The 23,611-nt window shown below is 39.7% G+C and overlaps 1 protein-coding gene and 1 pseudogene across 2 annotated transcripts in view; one reads left to right on the top strand and one right to left on the bottom strand.

The window, feature by feature from the left end:
- The window catches only part of FGF14 (fibroblast growth factor 14), a 621,633-nt gene that overhangs the window by 587,232 nt on the left and 10,790 nt on the right, over window positions 1-23,611 (bottom strand). The gene's annotated exons all lie outside the window — the stretch shown is intronic.
- LOC133076642 (small ribosomal subunit protein eS6-like) lies at window positions 18,545-19,246 on the top strand (annotated as a pseudogene).

Raw genomic sequence — 23,611 nt, 5'->3', positions numbered from 1 at the left:
AAAAAGAATTGTGGCAACCAAAGAACTTCTCAATGGACATTTTTATATAGTGCCATTTAAGCCTAACAATATTTCACTTACAGAGTATAAACAGATCTATTGGAGGTTAGACTATAAAATGGCAGAGAAAGGCCTTTGATATCAAAATCTAAGCCTGTTTTCAACAAAAGGCACCCACCTCCCTCACTGGAACCATCCACAGCAACAAGCTGACGGGGGTCAGAAACCACAGTCTCCCCAAACTTCCCCGTTCAGCTCCTCTGCGGGTGGTCATCAGCCCGCAGCAGAGTGCTAAATCTACTGTCTGTAGGAGGAACCCCAGAAGCGACCGGAAACCCCATGCGTGTACAGGTGAGTCGCAAGTCCTTTGCCTAGTCACAAAATCTATGAGACCTAAGCTCTTAAGTCCGACCTGTTTTCCTAACTGGGATCCAGAGCCAGCTCAGTCCCAAGTAAAAGTTTTCCTTTAAAAATTCACTAAATTCAACAGTCTTGCTCTTTTCTCTTCATTCCACACTCAGGATTCTTCTCACCACGAGGTGCCTCCATTCTGGGAATGCACTTTTCCATGATTGAGTCATTAGGCAGGACTGCCCCTCCTACTTCATCATCCTTTTAGTCACGTGGGTCAGACAGTAACCAAGGAGAAACAAAGTTCTTAAGTTCTGTTGAGTCATGACCAATTTGAAAATCTCGAAGTCTGAGTCCTCCAACCAAGAAAATTCAGACATACACTCAAGTATACATGACATTTTAACACTTTATGGATCCCCAGAGAACCACGCATGGACCCTGGATTGAGGAATCTCTGGAAATAGAGAGATCTACGTAGATCTGAAGACAGAACCCCCAGATTGAACTTCCAGTTTTGTTCCTTATTCACTGTAAGACTTTAAGCAAGTCAATTAAAATTCTTTGAGCTGCTGTTTTCTCATTCACAAAATGATGATAATTCCTGCCATAGCTACCTCTATGGGTTCTATCAATAAAAACTGCTATGTATGTCAACATTTTGTACTTATATATCCCTATGTAGGTTAAAGTATGTCTTTTAATTAGAAACCTTGGCGTTATCTTTGAGTCTTTGTTTTTGTTTGTTTCCTAACATCTATTAGATGTTCCTTCAATGCATCTCTCATCAGCTCACTCACCTTGTTCAGGTGAACCCCAATCTCTGCTTCCCAGCTGTTATACATATGCATTGTTACATATGAATAAATAAACATAAATATACATATATAATGTCTATATCTATGGTTGTATATGTAAACATATAAAATTTCATATGTGAATGTAATGTATATTCATTTATCTCTCTGCCTTTGCTATGTTGCTATGAGATAATCATGTTTCCAAAAAGAATGCCTTGTTTCATCTAAATGATGTTCTCTCTAATCACTTCTGCTGGCACAAAGTAAGCCAAGATAGAAAATTTAGAGGAGAGAAAGAGAGAATTCGCTGATGGGGGGGTGGAGAGAAATGGGCATGAATAGCCAATGAAGAGGCTTTCATTAAGAAAATTTCTTCTCATCCAATAGAACAAAGATTTTGAAACAGATATTAGGAAGACGTTAAGTAGAACAGTATAGCATCCTGTTGCCTTACAGGGCTTCATAGACTCTGGCAAGAGCTGACTCGTATCAACCTTCTCTCTCCTGGTACCCTGGGAAGCGCTGGGAACCCCAGCTTAAAGACCATTTCTGAAAGACTGTACAACATTCAAGAGTAAAACATGAGTGATTAAAAAACATAAAGGTACATGACATCAGTACATGTCATACTGGTGTTCCAGATTATAATATTTCTGAAAATAATTATATTTCTAAATATCACACGTTCCTTGATTAATAATCTAAGTATCAACAATACAGAATCACATGAAAATGATGAGGCATGGCATCCAGGACATAATTAAGTCTGTGATCCACGTGTGGATTTGGTGAACATTTTGGTTCATCAGTGATGCCAGTAATAATAAGCCTCACACGTGGCTGTCTGCCCTCCACTGTAGGATTCTGTTTTTTATAAATTCTATCCTCCTTCTGCCCAGGCAACACAGCACTGACCAAAACACTGAAAACACTCCTCCCTGCCAAGAAGCCAGCAGTTACTTCTATATCCTGTCTTCCTCCCTACAATAAAGTGTTCATAAAAACGTCCTGGCTTGTTCTTTCTCCAAACTTCACAAAGTGATTTAAAATATAAAATAATCTCAAACAGATAATATCTTAAAGCAGAAAAACACATATTTGTTGGAAAACAGATTGCAAAAATTCTCTTCTGAACTAGCACAGTATATCATTTTTTAGTACAGATCTTTACAACAAATTTGCTTAGAACTACTAGATTGAATAAGACTTATTCAGCTACAATTTCCTTACATACTGTTGTGTGACAATCACTGTGAAATGAACCACTTTATAATTCAGCTAGTTTTAAAACTCACGGTCATAAGCAGGAAGAATCCAGAGTTGAGGAAAAAACACAATGAAAGGAAGTAACCAAAAGGGTCTGTATTATACGTAACAATTGCTATGTAACAAATCACCCCAAAACTTATCAACTTGAAACAGCAGTAAGCATTTACCATCTCACGCAGTTTCTGTGGGTCAAGAATTACCTGGGAGCATCTTAGCAGGGTGGTTCTAGCTTGGGGTCTCTCATGGTGTTGCCGTCCAGGTGCTGGCCTGGGCTCAGTCATCGGAAGGCTGACTCGTTGATTCATCCACTCTCAGATGGGCCACTCTCGTGGTTGCCCAGTTGGTTCTGGGTGTCGGCAGGAAGCCTCAGTTCCTGGCCACGTGGGAGCTCCACAGAGCTGCGTTAGTTGCCCTCACATCATAGTGGCTGGCTTTCCCCAGAGCCAAGTGATCCAAGAGAGAGCCAGCAGGAGGCCACTATCTTTTATGATCCAGTCTCAGGCCATACTGCGTCATTTCTGCAGTAGTGTACTCATTACACAGGTCAGCCCTATTCACCGAGGGAGGAAACCACACGAGGGCATGAACGCAGGAGGCAAGGCTCACCAGGGCCACCTTGGAGGTTGGCTACCACAGACCCACACATAACTTTCAACCACCAAAATATTCAGAGCGTGGGGTGGGGTGAGGGTAGAGGGCATGGAAGGGTTCCTTGGATCCAGAGAGACCTAGTTTAAAGAACTAAGTCTACCAATTACTAAGCGTGTAATTGGGGAACAGGCTCTGATTTCTCTGAACGCTGGTCTTCCGCCACTGTCTTCAGTGGCAGACGCAGTGACGGTCACCACTCCGTACCTGCTGCCTTACACTTCCCATCCTCCTACAGGGCGCTGAGACCATGGGACCAGCTCCGGCCAATGGGCAATGAGGGCAAGTAATGTGTGAAACCCCCATGCATGTGTTTTCTGTTGCTTTTTCCCTGCCACAGCCACGAGGCAGCCCCTCGACCTGGGCAGTGCAACTGCAGGGTGACGGCGCTTCCCCTGGCCTCAACTGCCAAGTAGCTGCAAGGAGGAGTCGCCCCGGAAAGTCACCTGGCACCACAGTCAATGTGGTGTGAGCAAAAAATAAACCTTTACATTATTAGGCCACTGATATTTGGGGTCTGTCTGATACCACAGTATAATCTAGCCGAATCTAATTCACATACCTAAAAGAATGAAACTGATTTTGAGGATTAAATGAGAGAACACATGTTCAGCTCCTAACACACTCTAACACATGACAGGTGTTTTAAACCACCTTCTCAACTCTGAGCCTGTTTCCTCATTAGCAAAAAAAACCCATATATATATGTGTGTGTGTGTGTGTATACACCTCACAAAATAGCTTTCAAAATTAAAAGAAGTAAAATACATGAAAATTTTACCACATACAAATGAGGTAATAAACATAGTTTTTCCCCTTTTTGCCTCTGAATTCTGATCAGAGGTGATTCAGAAGATCTTTTTCCTCTCGTCGGAACTCCTCTTCCTCTGCATTCAAAGCTTCAGAGTCCCTGGGAAGCTAACATACTGAGTTTACTTGATAGTTCCAGCAAAAATACCCTGTTCTACTTAAGACATAAAATGCATGACAGAAATGATAATAGTTTAAAAGATTTACCAATCCTGACAATAATGCAATGACTCCATTTCAGAATTACTTTACATTAGCCATTGTTTCCTCACATGTAAAGAAAATACTGTTCACTTGCTTTTTAATGCTGATATTAAAGGCCCACAAATGCCACCTTTCAGGGCTTTTGTCCCCACAAAAGAACTATGTAAGAAGTGACTTGACCTGTCTCATCTCTAAACTCAATAACAGAAAAAGCTAAAGTATAATTGGATCCTCCAGACCTAAATGAATAGGAGGAAGAGCCAATAAGGAGAATTCTTTTCTTTAAGAGAATCCAGCCATTTGTGTGACAACAGTCATCACACCGTTTCACAGGACTTGTTCCAGAGAGATTTCATCAAGGATGTACTGTGAGCTCTCAATCAACAGACTAGTCAACTCATCTGTCTCCTCACTGACAAACTAACCACACGTGTCTCTGCCACCTAAGCCATGGGACCACTGGCCCATCTGTCACACAGCCTGACCCTGGAGCGCTGGTGTCAGTGGAATGTGGCTTTTCAGCCACATGGAGGCTCCGGACACCTCAGTGTTCTCCTGTCACTGTCCTTCACGGAAAGGCCTCGGGGGGTGGCCACCGGGGCGCCGCAGCACAGAGAAAGGAGCACAGCATGTACCCTGCTGCACGCCCTCCCCTCCGCAGAAGCTAGAACAGAAACTGCCCAGACGCATTCTGCTTTCTCGCGCTGTCGTCAGAGACACAGGGACGTGAGAGATGCACTGTTGAGAATGCAGGTGCAGCGTCTCAAACTAAGCGCCACCTGACAGGCCAGCTCTGCTCTTCTGTGTGTTCCCTGTGCTGCGGAATCAACGTGTGAGCGGTGCTGAGTCATGGTGACATAGTATCTTGCTGCAGACGTTATCAGACAGGATGTCACAAGGTCACACTGTCTCCCTACTCTGTGGCCAGGTGGCTCTTCACCTGTTCGAGGTTAAGCTTTGCCACCTTAGAGTCTGGGTGTCTGAGAACCACGCTCAGGACCTCCTCAACGGGTGTGCTTCCCTTAATGCACCCATGTGAACCTACACTTACAATCAAATAGCATTAGATGTCAGCAAAGTAAAAAGAATTACCCAGAAAAATAAAGAATTCATATGTAATAATATTTAAAGAGCACATTATTGTTCTGTATATAAAGTAATACACTTCTTGGAACACGGAAGCCTTTCTATTAGCATCACTGCTTGCTGCTTCTTGGTCTCAGGATTTATGTCTTAAGCTTTGAGGCACAAAACTACAACTGTGAATTCAAAGTTCATGATTTGGTCTGTCTCAGACTTCCCTAGCAGAATTCTTTAACTGTAAAATGAACAATTCTATTGACACATCAAAACTTAAAAGGATTAGAGACAATTACATTTAAAGTAAATGGTAACAATTACAAGACAAAGACATTATTAAATACAAAGAGTAATTTTAATGAGATCATTATGTTATCAGATGCTGGATTATTTTATTTAACGAAAGCGGGTGAAGAATGAATTTTCCACTATGCATCCAGGGTTATTCCTGTAATACCCAATAGATTTATCAAAATAATAAGAAAGTACAGATATACAAATATACCCCATCTTATACATTTTGTGTTTCTTGTTCAAATGTAACAAGAATTTTTTGAGCATCGTTTGATGTGTTGTGGGTACCAAACAGAAGTGTTAGGAGAGGGTCCCCTCTAATGACCTTAAGGCCTTGGGGAGATCACTGACACACACACACACGCACACACGCACACACACACACGACTTAACCCTATCTTTTATACTCAAAACTTCTGCCCCTATACCAAAAACACAAAAACAGAAAACAAAACCAGCCAGAAAAATTGTTCAAATCCTAGTAATTCTTAGCAATGTTTCCGGCCCAAGATCTCTAAGCTCCTGCTACAACTGCTCTATTCCCATGTGATCGCGTGATCGCCCATCAACTATTGCAACGACAACTGGCCACCTGTCTTTCTATATTTCAGGTATATTCCTGAGACACAAACAGTTTGGTGTCACTGACTTAAAACTTTGGGTGATTCCCCGTTGACTAGACAATAAAATCAAAACTTACAACCGGATATAAAACACTCTTCACGGGCTCATCTTGCCTGTCCTTAAACCTAATCGCCAGCTCCACGGCGTCTACTGCTTCCAGAGCGCTCCCTCCCTGCATCTTCTTACAGTCAACCAGTTCTGCCGGCTTCCTTCATAGGCTGGGGTATTGGAGTGTTTTTCATTCTCTCTCTCTCTCCCTAAAATGGCCTCAAGTCTCTTCTCCAGCAAACTTTTATCCATCCTTGAAAACCCAGTTTCAATGCAAACTATCTGGTGAAGCTCCACCAAGCTACTTTTCGTGGATCTAGAAGCAATTCGTTCATTGTTATAACACTTGTCACGCTGCATTAGAATATCAATATTACCCCTCTCCTTCCAGAGCTATACTGTGAGCGCGACGTGGGCAGCCATTCTGTCTTATTTTTGTCCCCAGCACCAAACAATTCTTGGCACATTTCAGAAGATGCTTAGTAATGTTAAAAAGAATGAATGAATGAATGAATATCAAAGTAAGTGCTTTAAAAGTTTACAGAAGGGACAATTCAATATGTTCTGGGGTGAACAGGAAATGCTACATTAAAATATATGTAAATAAAATGTTTGTACATGTTTTAAATACACTTGAGTAAGGAATTATTCAGAAGCATGAATAATCATACTTTAACCCTTTGTAACTTCAGACTTTATTAAAATAGGATACACTTATACTATCACACATGCTCTTTTTTTTTTTTGGCCTCACCTCGCGGCATGCGGAACTTCCCCAAACAGGGGTTGAACCCGTGCCCCCTGCGATGGAACTGTGGAGTCTTAACCACTGGACCGCCAGGGAAGCCCGTATCACACATGCTCTTTAATATGCCGTAAGTATCAAGTTGGAAGAAACTTAGGTTCAGAATTAATTTAAATTCTTGGGATTAGAGAAACAGACATTCTTCTATCTGCATCATCATTGTCTAATTTTACTTATTAGTATCAACCTGTAACAATTATATTTATAATATTTCAACAAATGAAGCCATCTTAATGCTATAATCTAGATTTTCACTTATATAAGCAGTATTTCCCTCCACTTCATTTGGAAATACTACCATTTTACTCCAGGATAAAACCTGCCTAGCATCTAATCCAAAATATTCTTACATAGCATATAGGTAGGATTGCCCAATTTAGGGGAAAAAAATAAAAATAAGAAACCTACAGGATGCCCAGTTACATTTGAATTTCAGATAAATAATGATTTTTTTCTTAGTTTAAATCTGTCCCAATTTGAGGCATACTTATAATATTTATTTATTTACTTATTTATTTATCTGAAATTCACATTTAAACAGGTGTCCTTTACTTTATTTGACAACTCTACACGTAGCAGACAAGAAGACTAGCAATGAATTGATGCTAGGAGGGCCTTAGATGACCAAAGAGTGCCATCTTAAAGACTAGCTTTCCCGGTAACCCAGAGGAAACCAAAGGACCTCAACCATCTCCTAGGCTATATGTATGGCCTTAAAGAGACCCATCCTCACCCATGTGCTATGAGCATTAGGGCTCTCAACAGGAAAGTCAGTTTGGTGAAGGCACAATCCAAGACTATGTCTGAGGGTAGTTTTTTTTTTTTTTATAAAGGAGAGAAAAGATGATGTTCTTTACAGAACCCCGGAATTTTGTCCTGCTACTGTCTTAAAAGATCTTATTTTACAACTATTGTAATCTGCCCAGTAATACTGATGATATACAAAAGGCCAACAGGTATACGAAAAGGTGCTCAACCTCACTAACCATCAAAATGCAAATCAAAACCACAATGAAATACCACCTCACACCTGTTAGGATGGCAATTATAAAAAAACAAAAGATAACAAATGTTGGTGAGAATATGGAGAAAAGGGAACCCTGGTAACACAGTTGGCGGGGATGTAAATTGGTATGACCATTATGGAAAACAGTATGGAGATTCCTCAATGAATTAAAAATAGAAGTACCATATGATCCAATAATCCTACTTCTGGGTATTTATCCAAAGGAATTAAAATCAATATTTCGAAGAAATATCTGTACTCCCATGTTTATTGCAGCATTATTCACAATAGCCAAGATATGGAAACAAACTAAATGTCCAACAGTGGATGAACTGATAAAGAAAATATATGCAATGGAATATCATTCAGCCTTTAAACAGTAGGAAATCCTGCCATTTGTGACAACATGCATGGACCTGGAAGACACTAGGCTAAATGAAATAAGCCATACAAAGAAAGATAAATACTGGATGATCATACTTATATGTGGAATCTAAAAAAGTCAAACCCATAGAAGCAGAGAATAGAATGGTGATGGCCAGGGACTGAGGAGAGGTGGAAATAGGGAGGTAAATGTCAAAGTGCACCAAGTTCCAGTTATGCAATATAAATAAGTTCTGGAGACCTACTATACAGCATATACCTATAGCTAGCAATACTCTATTATATACTTAAAATTTTCTAAGAAGATAGATTTTATGTTAGGTGTTCCTACCAATAACAATAATAATAATAGGGACGAGAGGAAACTTTGGGAAGTCATGGATATGTCTGTGGCCTTGATGGTGGTGATAACACCATTAAATATGTTTACATTAAACATGTACAGTTGTATACAACTGTATACAAACTCATCAGCTGTATACATTAAACTCATCAGTTGCACATATTAAATATGTACGGTTCTTTTACATGTCAATCATTCCTCAATAAGTGGTATAAAAAAATTTAAGTTAATGAGCATTTCCTATAACCCAGGGGCTAGTATGAGATTTTATATGCATTATTAATATTAATCCTCACAACATCCCTACCACATATGTGTCATTATCTCTACTTTACAAATAAACTGAGATTAAATAATAATTTTTGCCCTAGGCCGAACAGTGAGGAGAGGTGGGGATGAGACTCAAATCCAGGTTTGTCTGACTCACAACTAGTTGAGTATTTAATAATGATGCTGTACACTAACTTTTAGTACCTAGATCCTTCTAAAGGATTAAAGGAAATGCAAAAGCACTCAAATGAGTTGATATACAGGTAAGTGGTCTCAGGATAGATAAGTTCCTAAGCAAGAATGCAGGTGTGTATGTATCTATGTGTGGTCACATACAGCTTTCTCTAAAAATTCTTCTCTAAAATCAAAGAGCTTTACAAAACCAAACCCTCGCCATTCCCCTTTCAGTATATTTGAAGTTTCCTAGATGGCATATTACTCTCCTAAGAAGCTAATACATTTCCAAAAGAGTCTACCTAATGGGTATGGGCAGGTAAATACAAAAATAATCTGTCCATTTCTTCTCTGTTTCCCCAGGTACAAGAAATTGAAATGAACATGATACTCCAAGACAGAGCAGGCTGTTCATCTGAGTCACACCAAGTAACCTGATTACCGCTAAAGTAAAATTTGAAAATGATTGAAGTGATTTTCATGATCAGCCTTTCGGAAGTCATTCAAAAGTGCTGCAGTACTACTTCAAAGAAGATAATTCAAATTTAAATGTCACTCTCTCTTCAGTGTTGTTTATCAATAGTTGAGTATTAAATTGGGAAGCTTGATTTATGTTATGTAATTTAACTAGTATATAATTTAAACACTCATAATTAAGTCACTATTTGAATAAATGGAATAAACATAAGATTAAGTTTGGTAGTGAGGTGCTCATCTCCAGAGGAGTTCAATCAGACTGGGAAAACATTTGGTAGAGATTTTATAGAACAATGGCTCTGAACCTTGACTGCCGCACACTGGAATCACCTAAGGCAGCGGTCCCCAACCTTTTTGGCACCGGGGACCAGTTTTGGGGAAGACACTTTTCCCATGGACCGGGGTGGGGGGGGGGGAGACGGCTCAGGCGGTGATGCGAGTGACGGAGAGCAGCAGATGAAGCTTCGCTCGCTCGCCCCGCCTGCCCGCCGCTCACCTCCTGCTGTGCGGCGCAGCTCCCCGGGGCCTGGGGACCCCTAACCTCAGGAGTTTTTAAAAAGACTGATGCCCAGGTCCCGCCCATGGAGATGCTTATAACACTGGACTGAGGCGAAACTTTAACACTGGGTTTCTGAAGCTCCTCAAGTCACTCAAATAGGTGGCCAAGGTTGACCCCCCTGCTACAGAAGGAACTCAGGCACTGGATGGAAGGTTGAGACGGGTGACATATCAGGACCCTTCCAACGCTGACAGTCTAAGTCTGACTGTAGCATGACCCATGCTGCAACATAGTACTAGATTAGACCTGAAGTTTCTTTGGATGTGCAAATTCGGAATAAACTGCTTCAGTAGTATTGTTTCCTGGGTGTAGTTTCCAAATACAAAGAGGGTGCTACCATTATTTACACCTCCTCCCTATAGTATCCTATTTTCTCTAGATTACACATTGAAGAGATATTAAAAATGAATAATTCAATCAAGTCAATTATTAAGTATCTTCTGAGGATCTACTATCTGCATGACACTCCTCTAGGTACTGAACATTAAATAATGAGTTACTGATCTCACTGGCGTCTCAGATCTTACTGGAATTTACAATTTAATAGACACAGATGGCTGTAATACAAAAATAAGGTAAGTATGTTTGAAGTTTAAGTGCACGATAGTTCATTTAAGAGATTATGTCCAGTTGTGAAGGAGGGGTAATGCAGGCAGAAGTATTTTCTTATCAGTGCAAAATCCATACCTTATGTATTTTATTGAAGGAGAATAAATATCAAAGTAAAATGTTCAAGCTGTAGGTCAGACTTTAGGTATATGGACAAGCAGGTGTGTCAGACTCTTCCACCTCCCTAAACATTTACTGAAAGGGATTTTGTTATGCAAAACCTTCTGGAGGTATTTTAAATCAAGGGCTAAAGTGAAATCTTCTAAAGTAACACAGGTCTATTGGTAGTTTATGCAGTTTAAATGCCCAATAACTTGAAACAATTGCATAAAAATAGCCAGCTAGCTAGTGAAACATGCTAATCCCACAGTATAAAGAACACTTGAGATATGAGAGAATGTCAATTAACAGACATTTGCTGAATTCTATTGCAGAAAACTAAACTTCCACGCACGAGAGTTTAGACAGGCAGAACAATGTACCAGAGCTGTAGTTAAAGGAAGACTTGGACTAAATAAATACATCATAACTACTGGCCAGTCCTTTCAGCTGACCATACCCAGCAGAACTGGAAATGCAGAGAATGCTAGGAACGGTCACTCACTCTGATAAAAAATAATACCTCTGCTACCACAGTCACACTGCCCAAATGAAATCCACATCCACATGTGGTTTTGGTTAATCTTCACCGCTAGACCCAGGATCAATCTAGAGGCAGATGCTCGGCAGGAGCCAGGAGGAAGCTGTGTTCCGTATCCCTAATTCCAGCACAGGGTACCCATCACAGCTGTGATCAAATCAGAGCCGGCAGACAGTGCAATACAGATAATAAAATGTTTTAGCTAAAGGGATAAGACTTTGGAGTCTACTAATGACTGGAAAGTCAGCTCTTTGACACGAATTATAATTCTTTAATGATAATGATGTAGAAGACTAAGCAAGGTTTTATCAATTTAAAAAAATCAAGTTAAATCTATCATATAAAATCTACCTTCTAAATGAAGCAAATTAAAGACCCGACCTTCAGATGATAAGACTGTTTATATGGGAAGCTATATTTGGAAGTATAAACTGTAGTTTCTATTTTAAGACTGTGTCCTCCAAATTCCAGTAATGAAAAATATTCACCTGAATTCTTTTCCATACAAGATAACCACTTCTTAGTTTAAGAAAACCCAACCTCAACTCAGCAAATAAAGTATCAATAAAAGCCCTCTGCCTTCTTTTTTCAATCCTGCTCCTTAAAAATGTCAACAACAGATTAAAAACTATACACATAAAACAAAAAAATCGTAACCAAAGGAACAGTGTGCCCTAATGAATCTTCTTTCTTTACTGAGTTCAAACCCTACAGAAAAGAAAAAAACTATTAATTCAGAAGCTGTAGTATCTAGAGTCCATTTTTCACATTGATTTGCAAATTCTAAGCAATAAGTCAGCTGGCTCTGTTGTCAGTAAAAATGCCTGGCTGGCTTATTATTTTATTCAGCATTGGAGTCTGTAAGGACCCTGTTCTAGGTTGTCTTCTCCCTTCCCTCTTTCTCTCCTCTGTCCTTCATTCATTCCTAAGTTTTCAGTTACCGGCCACACACTGATGATGCCAGCATGTCTTTATGTGGCCCAGGCCTCTCTTCTGAGGAGTAGCTACAACTGCCTACAGTCTACAGTGCTCTTAAAGATGTATTTTCCTCCTGCACAGCCTCTTCTGGAAAGAACTCCCATTACTATATAATTCTAAATAAATAAAGTACGTAAATACTAAAGGAAGCACAAAGTAACTTTTAGTGAAACTTCATTGCTCCTGGTATCGTATTAAATATTCAATAGGAAACCAGTTAAATAATTAGTCGTTGATAGACATTTTGAATCAGGTCGTCTTCACTTGCTAGGTTCTCTAAACTATATTTTCCCAGCGCGTTGAAATTTGTGTTGTCCAGTGGTATTCCCAAGAAAAAGAGAAGTCTGTTTTTTGTTGTTACTCCCAAGTAATAAGCAGCCATCACAAGCCCAGTGGCTCCAGGTCTTAGAAACAGCCCCCGTCACCTGAGTCCTGGGGTGGGAAGTGTGCTCATGGGGTCTAACCTCTCTCCCAACCAAGACGGGATTCTCATTTACAAGCAGAGTGTTTCCTACAAGGCCCCTGAAAGAGGCAAATTCAAGCTAGACTTTAAATATTAGGTTATTTTTACTCCTAAAGAAAATAAATGAATGACAGAGCCTAAAGTAGTCAGGTAGGAACAAAGAAAGGGGTTACAATTTTCACAGATAATACAAAATTGGCAGGATAAGCTATTTATAGTTTTCAGGGTGTAAGCAGCATGTCCAGTAGCAAAACTAAGACTTAAATACACAATGGTGGGGGGATGGGTAGTGAAATGAAATGAAAGCTCAGGAGCGAAATAAAGAGTTCAAAACTACAAATGAGATTCTTAAATCCAAAGAAGTTAAAAAAAAGAGTTGGGCAGTGACTCTTAGCAGAACAATGATAGGAAAGGTTGCTTTAAAATATGTTTCATTCCTTTATAACTAAGGTAAAAAGCCTCAGAGAATGGGAACAACCCATAAAATTTACCTCAACATTTTTGAGGTAATTATTGTTAGGTATAAGCAATTAAGGAAGATAACAATAAAAAATAAACTATACATATTAGAAAAGCATATAAAATATTTTAAAATACTCATTTTGGTATATACAGATGACTAAGACTCAACTCTGTAAGATACACAGGAAAGGCAGATACTGAAATAGTCTATCACAGATATTTGACAATGTTCTTTAGCTCAAGAAAAATATATGAACTCCAAAACCGTCTGTTTGCAGCCAGTTCCACTCTGGGCAAAATACAAAATGTTCCAGGCTCCTTTAGGCCCTGAAGGCTTGTGAGTAAAGAACTGGTTAGGCCCATAAAGTACAAAAGGAGGCTCAGCAAGAACACGGATTCTACTGGGCCTCTAAACCTGTCTTCGTTCAACCTTTACTTGGACACTTTTTAAGAATTCATTTGCGTATCCTATAGTATTAACTATAGGTAAAACTTTAAAATATTATATTAATTAACAAAAAATAATAATTTTAGCATAGGTCACCCACTGGAAAACGTAGGAAAGAAACTAAAATTGTTTCTGAAAAGGAAATGGGGTGGAAGGAACTGATAAATAAATAAATGTCCGTGTGGTGGGTATTTTGTTAGGTGCTTTATTTATATATTCTCCTTTAGTCACTACAAACACATAAGGGAAGTATTCTCCCTCTACTACCAAAAACAAAATAAGCTAACAAACAAAAACAACTCTGAGGTACAGAGAAATTACAACTACGATTCCAATCTTTATCTAACGCCAAAGTTCGCACACACACTGCTGTCCTTGTCAGTAAAAAAAACACATAACAGCAGCCAAAATTAGTTGTAAAATATACTCCTATCTAACAGTAGTTGTCAAAGGAAGACAATAAGAACACAGAGGCACTGAGTGGTCTTCAGACAGGGGTCACAGAACTAGCCATCTCAATCAATAGGGCTGGGGACACCTTGGCCAGCACAAGCCAAAAGAAGATAAAATCATCTGACTTGGACTTGTACCAGAAGATCCTTCTATAATATGGCGGAGGACATAAAAAACTGAGGTTTTTCTATGCTTCCTATTAAAGGGAAATACCCAGGCAAATCAAACTCCAGATTTTTAAATGTTTCATTTTTTTACACTATAATAATATCATCAAAAACCTCTATTAAAGTGGTTATTTGTACTCAGAGCTCTACTCCCCAGTTTAGATTGGAGATATCTAAATTAAGGACATTAAGAAAAATATTATTTTCAAGTAAATCAAACTTATTCTGAACGCATTCATTCAGCAAACCCACGAGGCATCTGGAAGTATGTTTCACACCAGAGAATAAGGAAATAGCAAAGAGATATGCCTATGTTTGATTCATTTGTATATCACATGTACACCTACATAATGTGGAGATATATACACACATATGCATATGCACACACACACACATGCACAGAGAATTCAATGGGCAAAAATTTACTATGTGTTTCTGGATGTTAAATGTGCATATAGATTAAGGCAAAAGAACACCAGCATGCTAACATGCTGTTAACAATTCCACCTGTTCTTAAAGTTTGGGGGTCCAAATAAACAAGTTAGGAAGGTGAAGTAAAAATCATCTCATAACTGCACTCTTCCCTGGCAATGTAATTAAAAATAAAACATTTTTTGATATCAGAAAACAAGAAATTTAGCTCTGAAGGAAAAATTTATTATATCCCTTAAGATAATAAAACCGAGATCTTCCAAAGTTTTCAAGCCAGGCCTTTTAGAGCCTTAGCCATGTCTCCTGAGATGCATCTCCCCTTTGGGTATCTCACTAATGACGGCTACAAGAGAGGGAATATTGGCACTGCTCTGAGTTTAATACTCTGGTTCAAGTAAAGGTGAATGGCCCTTCTCTTAATTCTCTAGTGCACAGCCAAGGCAGGGCTGCAATACTTAAATGTAAGGTAATTAAATATTTGGATATCACACAAAGGAAATCAACACAGAATATCATGGAACTGGATAATCTAGCATACAGTTTACCTGTTTTCAGCTTGGAGTTCAGTACATGGATGCCTCCCTACTCAGCATCCAACCTGCCAAAAATGCCTAATTACATCTAGCAACCTAATATCCAAACCCAAGAGAAGTATTACGGAGAGCATGAAGTTTCTTTTCCTATACAGTTAACTCCCACTTTCAGGGTTCAAGTTCATGTCTGAACCTTTCCACGTATGATTGGTCCTGAGAATGTCCACCTGCTGTAGGAAAGCCTCTGCCCATTTACAGTGACAGGACTTTACTGGAGAATAGGGTGATTTTTTTTTAACAAAGCACAGTAAGATATAACAGGAGGGGTTGTTCTCTTACAACTTTAGATGACATTCATATCAAGGAATGTTTAAGTTTTGCATGAGATATTTAAGAGGTGAACCAGAGTAAATTTAAATATCAATAAAAGTAAAATGTATATCTCACAGTGAATTCTGAGCTTCATGGCATTAACATTAAAGCTAAGCAAACAAATTATATGTAAATATAGTATCATATTGTCAGTATATTAATGAAATGCCCATGCTTTGAATATAGATAAACATAGGTAAGAAGAGTCAGAGCAATACTTTAATCAGAGATAAATATATAAAAATTGCTCATTCCTTATATCTATAAATAGTGTTTTATTTTCACAATGGTATTAATTTCCTTAAAGTGCTTATAAGTTTTATAAGGGTATTAATTTTTTTAAGTGCTTATAGGCTAAACTACAGTAAAAGTAGGCATTATTCATTAGATAAGTATACCCAGGGACTTCCCTGGTGGCACAGTGGTTAAGAATCCACCTGCCAATGCAGGGGACACGGGTTTGAGCCCTGGTCCGGGAAGATCCCACATGCCACGGGGCACTAAGCCCGAACGCCAAAAGTACTAAGCTAGCGCTCTAGAGCCCACGAGCCACAACTACTGAGCCCATGTGCCACAACTACTGAAGCCCGCGCAACTCGAGCCCGTGCTCCGCAACAAGAGAAGCCACTGCAATGAGAAGCCCGCGCACCGCAACAAAGAGTAGCCCCCGTTCACTGCAACTAGAGAAAGCCTGCGCGCAGCAACGAAGACCCAACGCAGCCAAAAATTAAAAATAAATAAATTTACAAAAAAAAAAAAAGATAAGTATGCCCATTGAGAGCCAAGTAAACAAATTTAAAAGTACAAAAAATGCACAAAGACCCCAAGGGTATTGCTAGTCGGTTTTGTGGGAAAATAAACCAATTTCCAGTCATAACCTATTTTACAGTTGTTGTTACCTTCACTGTATTTTTCAACTTAAAAATGTACCCATAGAGTCTGTCATACAGAGTGAAGTAAGTCAGAAAGAGAAAAACAAATACCGTATGCTAACACATATATATGGAATCTAAAAAAAAAAAAAAAATGGTTCTGAAGAACCTAGTGGCAAGACGGAAATAAAGACACAGACCTACTAGAGAATGGACTTGAGGATATGGGGAGGAGGAGGGGTGAGATGTGACAGGGTGAGAGAGTGGCATAGACATATATACACTACCAAATGTAAAACAGATAGCTAATGGGAAGCAGCCGCATAGCACAGGGAGATCGGTGCTTTGTGACCACCTAGAGGGGTGGGATAGGGAGGGTGGGAGGGAGACACAGGAGGGAGGGGATATGGGGATATATGTATACCTATAGCTGATTCACTTTGTTATAAAGCAGAAACTAACACACCATTGTAAAGCAATTACGCTCCAATAAAGATGTTAAAAAAAAAAATGTACCCCATTTATCATGAAATGCTATCTAAGGACAGCTATGGACTCTTCATTCTATTTGGAATACTCCAGCCCGAATCCGTCCCTCATTTGGTCCAACAAGCAGAATCTCCTGACATAATTGGCAGTGGCAAAGGGAAAACGAAATGGGAGAGAAAAGGGAAAGGAGGGTGGATGAGTTCATTCCGTCCATCTCTATCGATATCGCTTCCTTAGCTCCAGGACCGACCATCCCCAGCAACTCTTCCACCTTTATCTAACCTTCCAAATCCCCTCTACTCCCCCTAGAAAGACTAAGATACCATATATTTGGAGGTAACAAAACTAACTTCTAAGTTACCTAGATGGCCTACTTATTGGAGAGAAGTTTAAAGTGCTAGTTAGACTGTACCAATCCATAATGTCCAACGCCAAGGTGCCTGACTAATAAGCCTGATACAGGAAGTAGACATACCTCACTGTTCAGCCATTCCATGCTATGCTGCAGAGCTCAGCATCTAATTTTATTTCTTTTTTTTGGGCGGGGTGGGGGAAGGCACTTTATTTTTTTTTTTTAACATCTTTATTGGAGTATAATTGCTTTACAATGGTGTGTTAGTTTCCGCTTTATAACAAAGTGAATCAGTTATACATATACATATGTTCCCATATCTCTTCCCTCTTGCATCTCCCTCCCTCCCACCCTCCCTATCCCACCCCTCTAGGTGGTCACAAAGCACCGAGCTGATCTCCCTGTGCTATGCAGTTGCTTCCCACTAGCTATTTATTTTACGTTTGGTAGTGTATATATGTCCATGCCACTCTCTCACTTTGTCACAGCTTACCCTTGAGACTAGCTCCCAAGTTTTACATTACTTGATAAGAGGAACTGACACAGCAGAAAGGTTTCCCTGATAGACCCCGTGGGGCTCAGTGCTTAACACAGAGGAAGAGACTTCCTTCCTTGGACAGTATCTAGGCCCCTGCTGTGACCAGAGAGACAACAGTAGAATCATTATGTGTACCTAGGATTATTTCTAACTCATGAACCTGTCACACTAAAGGCCTTTGCCTTGGCTATTGTTTCTTCATGTTTGAGCTGACCTCTAACAAGGATGGTGCTAGTTAAACTTAACATTGGTTGATGTGGTCAGGTAGGTGGAGCCCTGTTCCAAGAGATGCAATGCACTAAGTGGTGGTCTTGGAAGTAGACACCATCACAGACACACTGAACCGTATCATTTGTTAGTGCTCATTACGGCCCGTGAGTCTGCAGCGGGGCTGGGCCATGACCTTTAAAGTAAGAATGTATTTGTGGTAGGTTTCCTTATTCTAATTTACTATGATTTCATTATTTTGGTATAGAAAATTATGCTGGTGATAACCTACACACATGGACCCTAGGGTGTTTTTCAGTTCAAGTAACTGGAAAATGAGTGACGTTTCTGTGTAATGGAATGGGAGGTGTATGTTGGCATGAATGAAGGAGAAACCTTCATTCGTAACTTTTATGGCCACAGAAGTTGCTGCTGACGCTCTGGGTGAAGAATGGAAGGGTTATGTGGTCCAAATCAGTGGTGGAAATGACAAACAGGGTTTCCCCATGAAGCAGGGTGTCTTGACCCATGGATGAGTCCGCCTGCTACTGAGTAAGGGGCATTCCTGTTACAGACCAAGGAGGACTGGAGAAAGCACAAATCTGTACAGGGTTGCACTGTGGAGGCCAATCTGAGCAATCTCAATTTGGTCATCGTAAAAAAAGGGGAGACGGATATTCCTGGACTCACGGATACTACTGTGCCTCGTCGCCTGGGGCCCAAAAGAGCTAGCAGAATCCACAGTTTTCAGTCTCTCTAAAGAAGATGATGTCCGCCAGTATGTTGTGAGAAAGCCCCTAAACAAAGAACGTAAGAAACCTAGGACCAAAGCACCCAAGATTCAGTGTCTTGTTACTCCACGTGTTCTGCAACGCAAACGTTGGCGTATTGCTCTGAAGAAACAGCGTACTAAGAAAAATAAAGAAGAGGCTGCAGAAAATGCTAAACTTTTGGCCAAGAGAATGAAGGAGGCCAAAGAAAAACGCCAGGAACAGGTTGCCAAGAGACGGAGGCTGTCCTCTCTGAGAGCTTCTACTTCTGAGTCCAGTCAAAAATCAGATGTTCTAAGAGTAACAAATAAATAAGATCAGACATCACGAAAAATATATATATATACAATAATATTTAAAAGTATTTCTACCAATTTAAAGAATACAAGAAAGAAAGGGTCAAAGATCCGTCTTACGCTAAAATTGTAACAGTGAAAGCAAAAGCATAGTTAGGCAAAAAACTGTTCCCAAGATTCACAGAGGTAACTCCTCCTTCTGCTTTGAGTAATAAAAATAAGAGAGCAAGATTATGATGCACAGAGCGAGCTGAATGACCCTAATTTCCTTTCCTGAAGGCTCTCACAAATACTAGCGGGCACCAAGACACTGAGTAAGCAAGTGTACGTGTAGCTGTGGCAATTCGTATGACGCAACTTGGACTGTGGCATCTTTAGATGCACATTTTAATTTTTCATTCAAAACTATGTAAATGCAACAACATTCAGACCCTTTACTTAACTCTGTGGCATTCAGACCTTTTGCATTGTGCAGCTGTCTATTGCCTTTACACTAACTGGCACCCCCAAAAAAATTGTTAAATCACTCACTACCCACTGAAATGACAGAATTCAGGTTTATGCTGCTAATTTGCTCCCAGCACAGGGTGTCTACAACTGTTATCACCACCTAAAATGAATCCCTTCCCTTACTTGTATGAATTATGCTTGTGACCCTATAAATATGCATTTTATAAACTTATAAACTAGGATCTCTAACAAGGATCCCAGTTCTAAATCAAAAAATTGAAACTGCTGCTTATAAAGCATTACTAGTTATGTATTTGTAAAGTTTAAATGGCCATTGAGAATTGAATTAGTGCTCTTGTTTTAACAAGTGATATTCCTTAAAATATTATTTTATAAATTGTGTGGCATTCTTAAGCGTTAAGATAACCGAGAAATAGATATTGACCCCCTAAAACACAATTCAAATTTTATAACAGAAAGGAGCACAAAATCAAAATCCATTTCCAAAAGTTGTGCTTTTAGCAAATTGTTCCTTAATGCATCTCTCCACTAAGCAACGGTCATCAAGGGTTACTCAAACATAGATCTGCTGCTAGCGCCAGAGCAGTTTATCAGGATTCTTGTGTAAGAAATTGTGGTTCAAATTGCTGGAAATTTCCCTGTAGCCAAATAGCCTGTGACATTTTCAGTCCAGCGATGTTTCACTAGAAAACATCATCTTACTGGGAAATTAACTGCTGCCCCAAGTACCTTAGGCGCCACAAACAAAGTTGTGCCGTCTTCCCACTCCAGAAACATTCCCTAGTTCACTAAATTTTACCACATCCAGTCTAACTCCTCTGCCAGGCTTTTGGACTCCAAATTATGATTCCTCTAATCCCCCAACATAAGACTCCATTAACATTCCCAAAATCCCCAACCATGAACCTTTCAGCCTTTGACTTTCACTCACATTGCTCCCGTTGCCAAGAATATACTTATCTCTCCTGCCAAATGAAACACGCTTTCAAAAGTCAGCTCAGGTCACACTTCTCGACAAGATTTCCCTTTCTTCCCGGCTCATCTTTGATGGGTCTCCTACAGACGCCCCGCGGCCGTCCATCGTTCAAGACTCTCTCATTACTGGTGTTCTCTGTACACTGAGCTTAAGTACTTTGGGGCCAGAGACCAAATCCTTATGGAATGTTTTAAATCTCTCCCAGTAACTAACATGGAACTTACCACAAATAGTTATTTAATAAATACTAATAGGTGTATTGTATAGATTGTATATTGTCTGTCTTCTCAAAACCTCAGGATCATTTTCTAGATAATTTCCAAATAAATTTTTCTCTATGTTAAGTGCATCTTTGGAACAACAAGAATGGCAGTCCTGAAGAAACCAGAAAGGGAAGAAAAGGTTGCTGTGCAGAAACAGCTTTAAAGAACAACTTATCCGTGGGATTTCTGCTCTGTCTCCTAAGAGCTTCTGACTCAGACTGTCTTCACGAGGATATCTGCATTGCAGACAACCTTGCACTCTAAAGATAGTGCTTCCAGGTTAGAGGGCGATTTTTTTCCCCCCGACCCCAGGATAATAAAGACCATGGCTCGCTGCTGGGCAAAGGTTGGGCAGTTTTGAAAGACGTTCCTTAAAAGAAGGGGGATTTCCTAAACTCAGAGGTCCTCAGCTGTGACACAAAACCACTGTGTGCAGGCGTCCACCTCGGCTACTCAGCACTGCCCCTGGGAGATGTTAGGACAAGGGAAACAAGAACGTGGCGCCTGTTGTGCCCTGAGTGATCCAGTCCTTTATCTCTGACCCAGGAGCCTCCGTCCTCAGCCAGCATCTCTGTAACTGGGGCGGGCTGGCTTGTGAGCCTGCCCACCGGGTCGGCTTGCGAACCCTTTGTAGTTTCGGGCAACTTTTGGATGTTAACTAAAAGTGGGTGTGTTCAATTAGGAGTTTCTAGTTTACAAAAGAAAACAGAAGTTACCCCATGGAAGTCTACACATCTCACGTGCGATGGTATAGGTGGATCTCAAAAACAACAACGTGTGGAGTGAAAACAGCAAACTCAAGGCATGAGGACTCCAGGATCTGATGATCTGAGGCTCTAGGACAGGCTAAGGTAAAGTCAGAGAGCAGGACGGTGGCTGCCTCTCACAGAAGGCACGGGTGGGAACTGAATCGAACTGAGAATGAGGTTTCTGGGCGACAAGAATATTCTATATCTTAAATGGGGTGTCTGGCACAAGGATACACATAATAGTCAAAAGACATCAAACTCTACAGTTAAGAGCTGCGCATTTTAATGTATGTAAATTACGCTCAATAAAAAAGCATTACAAATTCTAAATATCTGAACATGTTGCAAACACTGAATATGTTGCATTCCTCTTTAGTTTCAGGATATAATGATTCACAGAAACACTGAGACAACACCAGCCACTTTCACATATACGCTTTGAACACACTCTTTAGGGAGGTAGCTGCAATACAGGAATTTAAGAGGTTGTCTCTGGAGAAAGACTGCTTGGGTTTCAACCACTGGCTGGGTGCCGCCAGGCAAATTCCTTAACCTCTTCATGCCTGGGCGTCATCCTTTTTCAGATAAATGTAAGAAAAGTTCCTACATATGGTTTTTGAGGACTAAATTAGGTAATATAGATAAAGTATCTAGTACATAGAAAGCATCCTATAAAGCTAGTCTTTTATTATTACTTAGAGCATAAATACTAATACAGGATTCAGAATAATTCAGGATATTTCTGTTCAAGTAGAAGAGCAATAAGTCTTTTAAAATCTAGTAAGTTTAAAGGCATTCATTAGTGGGACTATTAGGTAGAATAATTATAATAATATCCCCAAATTATTTAATTATATAACCTATTAAAGCAATAGATCCACATCACAGTTTTTTTAACATGTTATTTGAAGCACAGAAAGAAAAAAATTAAGTCAAATAAATGCTACTTTGGGTAAGTGTCTCAAGTTCAGACAGATGTGTCTCGTTTACTGTCTGACAACTGTATTGTTAGCATTTTTTGCCGTTTTCCCCTAATGTAATACATGTAAAAGTTGAAAAGCCAACTGAATACGAATCCCAGCCTTGCCTGAAGAGTTAAATTGATGACAAACCTTTTGAAAGACACAACTAAAGGAAAGATGTGAAGGGACAAAATCTCGAGTATGACAGTACAAATACAAGGAGAGCGGGACAAAGTGGGGCAATCCTCAGTGATGGAAAACAGAGTAGCAGGACTCCACGGCCCTGCAGATCAGCTCACACTCCACCTTCAGCGCGCACGTCAGGGGTTCACGTTCCCATGAAAAGGCACGTGTGCCACAGATGAACCAGAACCACCTAAGCACTGTGTTCTTTGAGATGATTCCCAAGATTTTAAAAGGAAATATAATTAGGAAAGATAAACAATAAACAATCATGACCCCCCAAATTTCTATCTTTTTCAAATTTATTTATTTTTTAATTTGTTACTGTACCATTAAAATATTTCTAACATTTCGTATCCATTCTATTAAAAAATATTTCCAATATTTTATATCTATTATTATATATCTGATGTATGAGGAATTCTATGTCACTTAATTGGCATATGAGTGGAAAGTTTAAATGTAAAAGAAAAAATAATTGAGAAAATGTTGCGGCAGAATGATGGTAACTGCTGTGTTTAATTCGGAAAGGGATTCAGGCCTCCTAGCAAACAGAGTCCTTTCTTTGCTTACCAGCAATAACACCTGGGGTACAACAGAAACACAACCAAAAAACATGAGTTTCAGACTCTGAAATAAGTGGCTGTTTAAGAAAAAAACAGAAACCCTACAAATGTTTTAGTCTTCGAGCCTTCTTATTTTCACATTTCTTCTTTTTTAAAGTACGACAGTAGTACGCCACGTGCTCCACACAGGAAGTGGAAAGAATAGAGATTACAA

Source organism: Eubalaena glacialis, chromosome 16 (assembly GCF_028564815.1).
Source record: "Eubalaena glacialis isolate mEubGla1 chromosome 16, mEubGla1.1.hap2.+ XY, whole genome shotgun sequence".
Taxonomy (NCBI): Eukaryota; Metazoa; Chordata; class Mammalia; order Artiodactyla; family Balaenidae; genus Eubalaena; species Eubalaena glacialis.
This window is presented reverse-complemented; position numbering and strand designations above follow the sequence as displayed.